The sequence below is a fragment of the Mirounga angustirostris genome, unplaced genomic scaffold, assembly GCF_029215605.1.
Source record: "Mirounga angustirostris isolate CCGP_5_RB_7025 unplaced genomic scaffold, mMirAng1.0.hap1 SCAF_14, whole genome shotgun sequence".
Taxonomy (NCBI): Eukaryota; Metazoa; Chordata; class Mammalia; order Carnivora; family Phocidae; genus Mirounga; species Mirounga angustirostris.
In genome coordinates this window covers 59,118,329-59,133,030 of record NW_026991722.1, presented here as the reverse complement: position 1 = coordinate 59,133,030, position 14,702 = coordinate 59,118,329, and the positions used below count along the sequence as shown (strand labels likewise).

At 45.2% G+C, this 14,702-nt stretch overlaps 1 long non-coding RNA gene across 2 annotated transcripts in view; it reads right to left on the bottom strand.

Annotated features, from left to right (window-relative positions):
• LOC123852762 (uncharacterized) overlaps positions 1–14,249 on the bottom strand; it is a 37,736-nt gene extending 23,487 nt beyond the window's left edge. Inside the window, exons 1-3 of one of the 2 annotated variants that reach the window (XR_010407329.1) lie at positions 14,143–14,249; positions 9,660–9,901; positions 8,861–8,911 (exon numbers count right to left, since the gene is read on the bottom strand). This is a non-coding gene — a long non-coding RNA (uncharacterized LOC123852762). Of the gene's footprint in view, positions 1–8,860; positions 8,912–9,659 lie in introns of both variants that reach the window. The other variant, XR_006793000.3, reaches the window with a different exon arrangement.
• Between the last annotated feature and the right edge of the window lie 453 nt (positions 14,250–14,702).

Here is a 14,702-nt window from a genome sequence, read left to right as displayed (position 1 = left end):
CATCCTAGGTCATAAATCAGGTCTAAACCTGTACCAAAAGATTGGGATCATTCCCTGCCTATTTTCAGACCACAATGTTTTGAAACTAGAACTCAATCACAAGAGGAAAGTCAGAAAGAACGCAAATACATGGAGGCTAAAGAGCATCCTACTAAAGAATGAATGGGTCAACCAGGAAATTAAAGAAGAATTAAAAAAATTCATGGAAACCAATGAAAATGAAAACACAACTATTCAAAATCTTTGGGATGCAGCAAAGGCAGTCCTAAGAGGAAAGTATATAGCAATACAAGCCTTTCTCAAGAAACAAGAAAGGTCTCAAGTACACAACCTAACCCTACACCTAAAAGAGCTGGAGAAAGAACAGCAAAAAACGCCTAAACCCAGCAGGAGAAGAGAAATCATAAAGATCAGAGCAGAAATCAATGACATAGAAACTAAAAGAACAGTAGAACAGATCAATGAAACTAGGAGCTGGTTCTTTGAAGGAAATAACAAGATTGATAAACCCCTGGCCAGACTTATCAAAAAGAGAAGAGAAATGACCCAAATCAACAAAATCATGAATGAAAGAGGAGAGATCACAACCAACACCAAAGAAATACAAACAATTCTAAGAACATATTATGAGCAACTCTATGCCAGCAAATTCGATAATCTGGAAGAAATGGATGCATTCCTAGAGATGTATCAACTACCAAAACTGAACCAGGAAGAAATAGAAAACCTGAACAGACCTATAACCACTAAGGAAATTGAAGCAGTCATCAAAAATCTCCCAACAAACAAAAGCCCAGGGCCAGATGGCTTCCCAGGGGAATTCTACCAAACATTTCAAGAAGAATTAATACCCATTCTTCAGAAACTGTTCCAAAAAATAGAAATGGAAGGAAAACTTCCAAACTCTTTTTATGAGGCCACCATTACCTTGATCCCAAAACCAGACAAAGACCCCATCAAAAAGGAGAACTACAGACCAATATCCCTGATGAACATGGATGCAAAAATTCTCACCAAAATACTAGCCAATAGGATCCAACAGTACATTAAAAGGATTATTCACCATGACCAAGTGGAATTGATCCCTGGGCTGCAAGGTTGGTTCAACATCTGCAAATCAATCAATGTGGTACAATACATTAACAAAAGAAAGAACAAGAATCATATGATCCTCTCAATAGATGCAGAAAAAGCATTTGACAAAGTACAGCATCCTTTCTTGATCAAAACTCTTCAGAGTATAGGCATAGAGGGTACATACCTCAATATCATAAAAGCCATCTATGAAAAACCTACAGTGAATATCATTCTCAATGGGGAAAAACTGAGAGCTTCCCCCCTAAGGTCAGGATGTCCACTATCACCACTGCTATTCAACATAGTATTAGAAGTCCTAGCCACAGCAATCAGACAACAAAAAGAAATCAAAGGCATCCAAATCGGCAAAGAAGAAGTCAAACTCTCACTCTTTGCAGATGATATGATACTTTATGTGGAAAACCCAAAAGACTCCACCCCAAAACTGCTAGAACTCATACAGGAATTCAGTCAAGTGGCAGGATATAAAATCAATGCACAGAAATCAGTGGCATTCCTATACACCACCAACAAGACAGAAGAAAGAGAAATTAAGGAGTCCATCCCATTTACAATTGCACCCAAAACCATAAGATACCTAGGAATAAATCTAACCAAAGAGGCAAAGGATCTGTACTCAGAAAACTATAAAATACTCATGAAAGAAATGGAGGAAGACACAAAGAAATGGAAAAACGTTCCATGCTCATGGATTGGAAGAACAAATATTGTGAAGATGTCAATGCTACCTAGAGCAATCTACACATTCAATGCAATCCCCATCAAAATACCATCCACTTTTTTCAAAGAAATGGAACAAATAATCCTAAAATTTGTATGGAACCAGAAAAGACCCCGAATAGCCAGAGGAATGTTGAAAAAGAAAAGAAAAGCTGGCGGCATCACAATTCTGGACTTCCAGCTCTATTACAAAGCTGTCATCATCAAGACAGTATGGTACTGGCACAAAAACAGACACATCGATCAATGGAACAGAATAGAGAGCCCAGAAATGGACCCTCAACTCTATGGTCAACTCATCTTTGACAAGGCAGGAAAGAATGTCCAATGGAAAAAAGACAGTCTCTTCAACAAATGGTGTTGGGAAAATTGGGCAGCCACATGCAGAAGAATGAAACTGGACCATTTCCTTACACCACACACAAAAATAGACTCAAAATGGCGGAAAGACCTAAATGTGAGACAGGGGTCCATCAAAATCCTAAAGGAGAACACAGGCAGCAACTTCTTCCTAGAAACATTGCCAAAGGCAAGGGAAGCAAGGGCAAAAATGAACTATTGGGACTTCATCAAGATAAAAAGCTTTTGCACAGCAAAAGAAACACTCAACAAAACCAAAGACAACCGACAGAATGGGAGAAGATATTTGCAAATGACATATCAGATAAAGGGCTAGTATCCAAAATCTATAAAGAACTTATCAAACTCAACACCCGAAGAACAAAGAATCCAATCAAGAAATGGGCAGAAGACATGAACAGACATTTTTCCAAAGAAGACATCCAAATGGCCAACAGACACATGAAAAAGTGCTCAACATCGCTCAGCATCAGGGAAATCCAAATCAAAACCTCAATGAGATACCACCTCACACCAGTCAGAATGGCTAAAATTAACAAGTCAGGAAATGACAGATGTTGGCAGGGATGCGGAGAAAGGGGAACCCTCCTACACTGTTGGTGGGAATGCAAGCTGGTGCAGCCACTCTGGAAAACAGTATGGAGGTTCCTCAAAAAGTTGAAAATAGAGCTACCCTATGACCCAGCAAATTGCACTACTGGGTATTTACCCCAAAGATCCAAATGTAGGGATCTGAAGGGGTAAGTGCACCCCAATGTTTATAGCAGCAATGTCCATAATAGTCAAACTGTGGAAAGAGCCAGGATGTCCATCGACAGATGAATGGATAAAGAAGAGGTGGTATATATATACAATGGAATATTATGCAGCCATCAAAAGGAATGAGATCTTGCCATTTGCAATGACGTGGATGGAACTGGAGGGTGTTATGCTGAGCGAAATAAGTCAAGCAGAGGAAGACATGTATCATATGACCTCATTGATATGAGGAATTCTTAATCTCAGGAGACAAACTGAGGGTTGCTGGAGTGGGGGGTGGGGTGGGAGGGATGGGGTGACTGGGTGATAGACACTGGGGAGGGTATGTGCTCTAGTGAGCGCTGTGAATTGTGCAAGACTGTTGAATCTCAGATCTGTACCTCTGAAACAAATAATGCAATATATGTTAAGAAAAAAAAAAAGAAGAAGATAGCAGGAGGGGAAGAATGAAGGGGGGGAAATCAGAGGGGGAGACGAACCATGAGAGATGATGGACTCTGAAAAACAAACTGAGGGTTCTAGAGGGGAGGGGGGTGGGAGGATGGGTTAGCCTGGTGATGGGTATTGAGGAGGGCACTTTCTGCATGGAGCACTGAGTGTTATGCACAAACAATGAATCACGGAACACTACATCTAAAACTAGTGATGTAATGTATGGTGATTAACATAACAATAAATAAATTTTTTAAAATTATCAAGATTCATTCAAAGGAGCTTAAGAGTTGAAGAAATTTAGAAATAAATTATCCTACCCATTTCTCTTTCAGATTAGGACCCTCAAGCGCAGAGTTTCTGTCCTATGCCGAGGGTCACACAGTTAGAAGCAGAGGCAGCCTTGCATCATGGCTCCTGGCCCTATCTCACTGCTCTGTGCTCAATCCTAGGTCTCGTGGCAGAACGGAGGATGGACTCCAAGACCATCCCCAAAATGCTGTTAGCCCTAGAATGGAGAGCTTCTGAGGAGAGATGGGGCAAGGAAGTGAAATACTTTCAGCCTGGAGATGAGAAAAAAGAAGAAACTTAATAAAAGTGAATCTTACATCTAATAAATTGGAAAGAGAACAGCTGTTCTCAATCTCTGGTAAAGAGGGAGCCAGAATTTATGCCAGAACATGAAGCATAAGATAAAAAGAGGAAATTCCTAATCTGGTTAGAGATGAAGATATCATCAAAGAAAGCTGTGAGGTTGCCTTTACTGGAGGTCTTTACAAAGAGATTTTTTTGTTTCTCTCCAGTAGTTCTTCTTAAATTACGTTTTATTTAACATATTTCTAGAATTTTAGAAAAACCTCACCTAAGGTACCTGTACCAACCATTCAACACACACACACACACACACACAGCAAATACTGTTGGGGGAGAGAGGCAGTAGGCTGTGCTCAGAGCAACCCCCCACCAGGTTTTGGAGGTGGGGGTGTGACTGGAGTGTAGAGCAGAGCAGACCCTATGGTGGGGAAGGATGTGTGTTCTGAAGTCACACTACCTGGTTCCAGTCTCAGTTCTGCCACTTGTCACACCAGCTGTGAACCTGACAAGTGACTTGAGGTCCATGTAACACGTGCATACCATTCAAACGTGCTACGCTTTAGCACAGGGCTTGGCCCACTGTAAGCTTTCAAGAAATGTATTTTGTGGTAGAGCCCGCTGTATCCCTGCTCTTCATTGGCACACAGCTAGACTGTCCCAGCATCTCTTGTGGCTTGGCAGGTGGCATTGACTGAGTTCTGACTCACGGGAGGAAGTGATGTGTGACGGCAGTTCTGGCCCTTTAAGACTTCCTACACATCTGCTTCCATGCCCTTCAGCCCTTGGCTTGATGCAGATGAGCAAGGAGAACCTGAAAGCCAAGAGTTGAAAAGGACAGCACCACAAGAGGAAAAGAACTGGGGCTCGCATTGTTGCTTGAAGAAGAGCTATTCACTGATGGGGAAAACCCATTGGAAACTATTACATGAGAGACAAGTAATCTTCATTCTTTTGAGCCACTGGCATTTCAGCTTTGTAGGTCACAGTGGCTACCATCATACCATAACTTATCTAGAGAACGATTAAGGACAGTGGCCTTGGGGGTGGCTTCTTCGGTCTGGCATGAATTGATGTTTCTTTCCATGCTCCAGAATGGACACCAAAACCACTGGCCATTTTCCATATGACATCAGCCCTACGTGAAGTAACATGAGGTGCCCCATGCAGCACAGAAAAAAGTCCCCTGCTATGAGTAAACATTTGCTGAATGAATGAATGACCTTCATGCCAACTCTTACAGACACGAAAGGGTATGATTCAGTATTTTATGAATAATCTATCTTGTTTGCTACGTATTTTACTTGTATTAAACACTAAATTGAATCAGATAGTATTTCTTTCTCTGTATGCCATTTCTCATCAACTTTTTTGGCACAGGATATTATTATTTAATTAACGTGAAACAATATATATCAACATTGATAAGAAGTTGGTATAGTAAGCTGAAAAATTCCCCTTTTCCTAGCTGGAAAATTCCTGATCATTTGGGTCTCTTCTACTTCCAAAGCAATGGCCAAAGATGAGAGAATAAGTTCCTTTGTTCCTCTGCCATGTGCCTTCTTCATGATCCCATGGCAGTCCCGTGGGAAACCCTGGTGGTCACTCTCTTTGATGCTTTTCCGGGGCACTCAAGCAGCTTTCACATCATGAGCCTTTTTCAACTTGAAGATAGCTTCTGACTTCATGTTCAACATGTGAATCAGATGCTGAGCAGTCGTGTTGGGTTGGGAAGTCTTTGTCCTAATTCACTGAAGTCCATCTTTTTCATGAATGCGTCATGTCTATTTCCTGTCAGTAAGACAGTAATTGCTAACTTCCCATGGAACACATTTTTCTAAAACCAATTCAAAGACATCTCTCAGCACCCTCTCTTGATGAATAAATAAGTAATTGGATGTTGACATGATGGTTAGATGGATGTGCATCTTCAGTAGCCTCTACACCTACTTCTCAGAGCCCTAGGAACCTCAGAATCTTTGTGGGCCTCTGGAGACTATGTTTCAGGAGTTTAGAATTTAGACCAGGTGGCCCTCCAAATGGTCAGCTGTGCTCCCTAACCAACATTCCAAGTAACCCATATTGAAAAATTTATACTTACAGGCAAAAGCGTACAGACCATCTTCTCATAAATACAGAACTACTGGAAACAATCAAATAATGGGGGATGTTGTGCAAGAAGTATACCTCTTCCCTCTGGCATGATCATGGATGGTTTGCCTCGCTTTTCTAGCCTGTAAACACTGCCTGCTGTGTCATTTACAACTGGTCTGTGATTGGTTTTGAGAGCCTGTCATGGGCTTTCTTAGAAGCAGCAGCGTTTGAGGTTGGAATGTCAGCATTTGTTCATTCGAGCAGCAAGTCCAGCCAGTTGGCAATGACCTTATGACACTCAAATATTAATACGAAGAAACAATCTTTTTTTCATCTAAGGTGCTTATAGCAGATTCACCAAGGAACTTTCTTTACTGTGTTATTCATTCATACTGTGAGGAATACATTGGATTCCATCCCTTATAGCCCTGTAGGGAGAACTCATGGTGGCTTTTATCCAGCAAGTCTTGGCAGACTCCAGCTATACATTGTTATTTGATTAAAGATTTGGCATATGCGCTAAGATAAGCCTTTTTATGGCGTTATCCAGAATGAGCTTCCTAGTAAATGACACACCCCTCAAAGAATGCTTCCAAAGAGGCTGTCATAAAGCTTCCTGTGGGTAGAAATTTCATGTGCAGCCTGCTTACTTTATTTCATAAACCTGGTAGAATACCACTAACCCACTCCAGCATTTCTTGAACTCTTTCTGGATGTAGGGGTGGGAAAATCCACAGAGGTTCTGGAAGAGCCAGAGCGCTGTTTTGTGGTAGTTGGTGCAGATAGCAGTAGATCGCAGAAGAATGACTGGGAAGAAGGAGAAATTCTCTATGTTCTGGGCCCTCTCCTTCTTTTCCATTCTGCCTAGATTTTTGACTCAGCTGTAACAGTAAGAGAAAGACTGGACGAAAAGTGATGCAAGCAGCTGTTGGCCATAGCAAGCCTGCAAGAAAAGCTAAGGAGCCTTTTGGAACATGGAGAGCTGTCGAGTGATGAGAGATATGTGAAGCCATGGGGTTCTGCCTGAAAGGACACAGTGAATGCTAAGGACTCTGCCTGTTCAAGAGGCCATCAAGTCATGTCGGGAGGACTGAGTCAGCCCCACCTGGTCAAGCTCAGTCCCGCAGGAGACCTTACTGCTGGGGAGGAAGCCAGTGCCGCCTTCCTGCTGAGTCCCTGGGAGAGGCAGAGCCAGAAGACGGTCCTGGCCCAAAACTCAAACAGACTGGTCCCATCTCCTTTCCAGAATCCCCTCACTGCACGTTGCCCAAAATATCCCCTCTGGTTTAGCAAGACAGGGGCTCCCAGAAGGTAGACATCAGCAATACTGGAAGCTATCTTCAGGGTCAGGGATTAAGTTCCCTTCTGCAAATGCAATCTATGGGACTGTCTGGGAAGTTTCACTTGGGACAGCAAATCTCTCACAAGCATTTCAGACCAGCGGATTCTAAGGAGAGAAGCCACACCTCCCGGACTATAAGAATTTCCTGGGCAGAGTTTTACAAAGTCTCTTATCCCGCTCCAGCACCCAGGTCAGCAAAGTCAGAAACATCCTCATGCACCAAGGGCAGGAGATGCCCCTCACCACCTGCCAGCACCTCCAGGGCTCTCCCACGGCTGCTCTAAAGTTAACCACTGAGCTCCATACCCTCCTGGCTGGGGGGAGGGCCCCAGCAAGAGGACCTGTAACTGGCTGGGAGAAATAAAGAAGTTTCCTGCTCCTTTCTCTTAGGCTGAGACTTTGGGATCCACTCTAGGGGAGAGATGGGGCTGCGAAGGGGTCATTGCCCACCAGCCACATGGCCAGCTGTGGCTCACCATGCACCTTGTAGAGGAAAGGGTGCCCAGGAGCACGGAACAGAGTGTGGTGGCCCGGGTAGTGCCCAGGTTTGTCCAGCACCTGCAAGCAGAGATGATGGGGGATGGCTTGTAGAAGGTAGGTTCAAGGTGAGGGAGAGACAGAGAGACCTGGGCCATGCATCCTCCCATGGAAAAGACAGAACTCTCATCTTGTGTGTGAGCAGGAATGCAGGGAGGGGGAGAGGATGCTCTTTCTGCTCGAGGTGGTGTGTTTATCACTGTTCTCCTCTTTGGCTGAGGATAACTCCACAAGGGCCCTTCTTACAAAAAGAGCCTTCAGCTCCCTCAAATAGATACAGGAACCCCCAGGGATGTGTGCTCAGGCAGGGAGTGGATGCCAGAAGCTGTCATTAGGACATAGTCCCCTCATGCACAAGTGGCACTTGTCACCTGAGTCCCTTCCCCCACCCTCTCCTGCTGTCTTGGGATCCTCCCAGTGCCTTCCTCACTTCTGTCCTGCAGAATGCCCCAGCTCTGAAGTGAACAAAGATGGAGTGTGAAGAGTTTCTGAGCTGGGCCACGAGGGCGGGTAAGGCCAGGGAGAAGGGCCCCCGCCCCAGGCAGTGCTTGACCTTGGAAACTGCCAGAGGAGGGGGCGTGCTGATAATGTTCCACACAGAACAGGCAGGGAAATGTAAGATAAGTTCCTAATGCTTCATTCCTGACAGCACTGGCTTCTCTCTTTAGGCCTCTTACCCAGCCCCTACTGGACATAACAAATGCAGGGAACATTTCATGAAAAGAGCTCCTCTCGGTGTTGATCAGGGCTACTCAGATGCAGGTGATGCCAGGCCCTCCCCAAAAGTCCTCCAGCCAGCCAGAAGCTCCCCGCTCTCCTCATCGCCCTTCCCAAAGGGCTCATACCCAAATGTGGCATCTCTGAGGCCCCTAAATGTCACTTGCTCCTTTTCCCCTGGTTGATTTTTCCCTTTCAAAACAAAAGTACCTTCAAGTGACTGCACTTCCACCAGGAAAAAATTCTCAAGTGCTTTCAGCTCTGAAAAACAGAAAATACTCTAAAATAAAACCCATTGTTAGGCTGCCTGGAGCTTCTGCTCAGGGTGGGAGGTGGCGGAGAGACTCGCTCCTTCAAAGGCCTTTCCATCTGGAAGGGGCAGCGCATGGGGGTGTTTGGAAAACCCTGGGCACAGGAAATGTGAACTCTTAAAAAACAAACAAACAAACCAAACAACAAAAGAAAACTGCATTATTATCCAAAAGCGATCTGAATGGAACCACATGTGTCTTCTGGGTGAACAGAGCACTGGGCCTGTTCCTTGTGCCCTGGCCAAGCCCTACCCTCCCTGAATTTGAAACAGGCAGCCCTGGGCAGGCCCCCCCAGCCTTCCCCTACCAGCCCCCTGGGACCACTTCCCTGGGTCCCTCCCATCCTGTGAAAACCCCCTCACATCATGGCCTGTTGGATGAGCTCCTTCACCAACCTGTGTGTGAGCGACAGGCCTCTCGGGCCAGGCTCCAGTCTCAGCCGGGAAAGCTGGGAGTCAGCAGTAGGATTTGGGCAGGTAGAGGGAGGAGCCAGACTACGGGGCATCAAGCGCCAGGCCGTAAGCAGGGAACCCTGGAATAGCCTCTGCAAAGCCTCAGGAGTGTGGTAGGAACGAGAAGGGGCTTTTATTCTGGCCACCTGCTGTCTACAATCCTCTCCATTCCCCAGTCCGAACTGCCTCTAGACTTAGAGTAACAACTTATATTTGGAGAAAAGAACGTAAAAAATTATCTTTTACCTTTAGTGCCTAGACCAGAGGGCTCTTCTTAGCCTGCATTTCCCCCAGCGGAATGGTGCAATTGTAGATCATGTCCCCATCAGGCCAGACCTGCCCTTCATGGATAACCTTCTCTCTGAACCCTGAAATGGGGCCTGTGATGCTCCCAGTTGTTCTGTGGAAGTGGCCAGAAGAATGGAGCCCCAGGCGGGAAGCGTCAAAACTATCTCTGCACAGAGCTGCCTTGAGCCAAATGAGAGTTTCTGGAATTTGAACACATGACACAGACTCAACACAGGAACACATGGAACACATGGAAATGAGAGTTTCTGGAATTTGAACACATGACACAGACTCAACACAGTTGACAGAAGAGGGTGTCAGTGTTGTTCACAGAAAAAAACATTTTAAGGAAAAGCGTGTTTGGCCATTTCTCTGAGCCATAAACAAGCCAACACAAACTAAACAGGGGACTCCAGGGGCACTAGCCAGTAAACTAGAGTCAGGCCAGCTTCTCTGTCCCAGTACATTCTCTTATTCTGTACCTCCAGAGGGAGGGGTGAGCACGGAATGACCAAAGGAAAGGTTTCAGAGGAGAGTCTGCATGGAGTTGAACCTTTTCAAGTGATCTTTAAAAAGACCTGGGCAACTAAGAGCTCATAAGGAATTGTGAGATCTAAAAAGGCACCAGACTGCCGTGACCAGAAGGATCATGTCCCAGCTCTGGGGACTGTCTGAACGAGAAGCTTCCAGTTGGCCTGTTCTCAGAACTAGCTGGAGAAGGCCTGAGCTAAGGAGACAAACACCAGGTCCGGTCACAAGGCATCCACCGCTCTGTCACTTGCTGAGTGACTCACCTGTGCTGCTATGCTTTCCCACCTGTGAAATACGACGTGCCCTGCTGGTCCCACAGGGCTTCTGTGAGGATTGAACAGGACGGCATATATGAACGTATTCAAAAACACTGAGGCATAATAAAAATCCGGCAATAGGGTCCTATGGGACTGGCCCTTGACTGAAAAAAGTAATAAAAGTAATGTTTTCCTTACATGACAAAAATACTGCTAGGATTTCTGGAGCATTCTTCAAACTTGCTCACCACTGAAGTAGATCTCTATGGCTCTAGAAGCCAAAGAATGAAGCTCTCTTGTGGATGCATGAGAATCTAGCAGTGGCCTCATTTGGTTTTCCAGTCATGACCTGCCTCTCTGACCTGCTCACGATTGCTTTGTCCCTGGAATCCTAATCCAGACTGTGCATAATGATTTCTACATCATAGCTGGAGGCAGTTTTCAAATATTTTTTTCCCAATTCCTCCAGAGGAGGAACGCCATTTTTATGGACTGAAGAAGCTCCCAGAGGAAAGTTATGCAGCTCGTGAGGACACCCCTTCCCCCATTCCCTGTATCATTCAGGCATGTACAAGTTGGATCACCGTATTTGTTGGACAACTCCATACATTTGGGGCTACTCTGTTTTGTGCGGTTGCCCTTTGGGGGCTCTAAGTTCAGGCTGCCCACCCCCTTGATTGGGTGGAAGGTCTTCCTGAAGGGAAGGTATCGTTCTCTCTGGAGCCAGTTATGTGTTATTTTCTACACTTTCATTCTCTTCTATTATTCCTCAAATGTAATCAAGTCTCATTAACATTATACCCTGTTCTCTACCACATAACTGGGAATTAAGGAGACCGTCCGTCCACATTCCTGAGGAAGAGACCAACAGCAGGGTACCATCCCTAGAGCCATAATGTGGTCTGAGCAATGAGATACCCAAGCTCAGGTGAATCTTGGAGATGTGACCTCTGAGCTACAGCTGCCCCTCCCTCCACAGCCAACCTGGAGGATCTGGGACAGGCCTTTTTAAGATGACCTGAAGGTTCTCATGTGAATGTCAATCATAACCTGAGCATGTCTCAAAACTCAGTGGGTTTAGAAAGAATATATACTCATTTCTACTGTCCCCTTTAAAAAAAAAAGTTTTTATTTAAATTCCAGTTAGTTAACATAAAGCATAATATAGTTTCAGGTGTACAATAGAGTGATTCAACACCCCACTGTCGCCAGTCATTCCAGAGATTGGAACGACTCAACCTTACCTCTTGGCTGTGCCCATCTTCCATCATAAGCTCTAAAACTCTCCAAACAGTACTGGGACACAGTATAAATGGAAGAGATTTCATTAAACAGAATCCTTCCAATGTAATTACAAGGCCAAGAAACCATCAGCTCAGTTTCTAGCCTTGCATGTCTCTTCTTCTCCTCACTGGCACACCCCCACTGTGGATTACCTCAAAGGAGAGTCTTCCCAAGCTTCACTAAGGATTTCTGCCAAAGATCCAAGTTGTAATTTTGTGAGGAGATCCGATTCCATCTCCATGGTTTGAGTCTGAGTTTACTGCTTGCATTTGGTTTGAAGAGCCTTCCATGCAGGTGTTTCTGGTGCTTTATCTGCAAGTCACCGTGGTGCTAAATGGTAAATTGTGGCTGCCAGCACCAACTCTGCCTAGGGAGACACCGCAGTGCGGGTCAAGCCCATTTTCAAGGGGCTCAATGTCAGAATCAAGACCTACGGGTGAGACTTAGAGAAGGCAAGATTTTAGATGACAAATCGGAATCATTCTCATCCTTTAGGGAGCATATTGGGGAAAGCTAACAATGTGATCAAATAATAGCACTAACATTACCACTGCTTGTTAAGCATTTACTATTGACCAAGCATTATGCTAAACAATTTATGTGCTTTGTATTGATTGATATTCATAGCTAAATATTATTGTGTCCATTTTATGGAGGAGAAAACAAAGGCTTAACAAGTTTGCCTGGGGTCTCATAGCCAACAGATGGTAGAGCCAGGACTCTGGTCTAGTTCTATCTTCCTCTACTACTTGTCTATGTACCAACCCCCTTTGTAGGTTGCTATTTGCAAATACAGAAGATGGCCCAGATCAGTCTTGGCAAAACACAGTGTATCATTTCCTTTCTGCTGGCCTGAGAGTGATGTTTGAGAAGGTGTCTCTGGAGGTCGGAGGAAAATGAGAAAAATATGCTTTGCCTAAACCAGTACCCAGTTCAAATAAGATCAAGCAAAGAGATTTTATTTTGTATTATTCATATTATTATTTCATTCCCCAAACTACTCCCAATCTCAATCAGTGCCATTTGCAAGGAAGACTGGTCCACAGCAAACAACACCTGCCTAGCTCTACTCTTCACGGTCCCCTGCAAATTGTCTATCATAGCTTTCCTGTAGCCAAGACTCCAAGACTCTTAGGAGCAAGGTTGTATTGACATAGGTTATTGAGAGAATTCCATAAGCCAGAGCTGCAGGAGAATGAAGAAAATGGGCAATTTTGTATAAAACACGTTTTGCATTCCTGTACCCTGCTTCCTGCTCAAGTGACATCTGTCAGGCTGATGCTCCATGAGGATGCCATCCCTGAGCTCCTGAAAAGGGTCCCTGTAGGGATGAGCCTATTGTGTTAAAGCTTAAGTCAATTCCAAAACAACTTCCTATAGGAAATAAAAACTGGAAGAAAGAGAAAATACAGAGAATGTCTTTTAAAATAGCAGCTAAGTCATGCAGCATGGAAGTATGAGATTAGCAGTGAAAATCAGTTTAGTAGGCATGCGTTCACCTCTTCTCTGTCTCCACCCCTGCTCTGGAAAGGAGAAAATGGTACAGCTGGCCAGACTTTGGGAAACGCAGCCTGCGTGCAGTCTCATAAAGCATCCTGCAAGAACTAAGTATCTGAGAAGCAATTCAAATGCTATTGACAGAAACCAACTGGATTGTTTTTATGAACAAATCTAAATCATACCACATACTCAGGGCTGGTTTTGAAAAGAGGCCCCAAGACCTTTTTCTCCTACAGAGCCATGTGCTTCTCCACACACAAGCCTGGCTGCAGGGGGTGCCTTCCCGGCTGTGGGTGCTGGTGGTCTGTCTCCTAGAATGGGAGCAAGAGGCTGGCATTAAATGGCCCCCCAAGTGCTCATTTGACACATGTTCTTCTTTTGTTCCTCTAGGAAAAGAAAACGCATCTTCATGTCTGCATTTATCTCAACTGATTTGGTGGGTCTGAACCCTGAAAATGTAGGCCAGGTAGGGACCCCTTTGTAAGATATGCTCAACATAGAAAACCCGCATGGGTGCAGCTTGGCTGTGCTCTCAGATCCCTGGTTCCGAGCTCCACAAGCCTGGCAGGGTTCAGGCCTAACAGCAGCGAACAGACGATCGTTAACACATGGGCCACAGCAGTGGTAGAGCTTTCGAGAACCACCAATTGCCATCTGGGGTAGGGGAACCAAGGGAATCTGAGGGAGTGGTCTACTCAGAAAGACTAAAGTTCCAGACACAGGAAAGGGTCTTATTTCCTCTAGGACCTTTGGAAAACTTGGAGAAAATTGGATTTCAAAGCCTGACACCAGAACGGAGGCATGCTTTTCACTTCAAGCAGGAATTCCCGCAGTCCTGCTGAAGTCCTAGAAGGGAGGACATAACTCACCTCACCTGGCTGCCCCACGAGATCAAAGGCTCCCCTCACCCCCGGGGGTATCCGTCTGGGGGCTAGGTTCCTCGGACTTCTTCACAGACTCATCATTCTTTCCAGAGTGGACCCAGCTCTGCGTGCTGTGTGGAAACCGCCTGCTTACAAAACACTCTGACCATTGCCAGATGTGGGCACCTGGCCAGCTTTTACATAATTCAGGCTTTTCTTTGCTCAAGATGATACAATTTAAAGGAGCCTTAGAAGTTGGTGTGTTTTAACCTCCTCCCCACCTCCCTGCATGCTTCCCTTCATCTCTCAAGTGGACTCTCTCACCCAGCACGTGGTGGCGCAATATGGCGCGTGCTGTACCTCTGGACATAAGGCTGGAAGGAACAAGCCCATGCATCTCCCGTGCGCTTGCTCAAAACTAAAATAAAAATAACCGGGAAGATTTGCCATCTGCCTCCTATTGCCCAGACCTTGTTTTCCACACATGGCTTCCCCCCCACACCCCCCGAATTGTCAGCTCTCAAATACCCAGTTGGGCAGCTCCGTGCTCAGGAATGCAAGAGGGG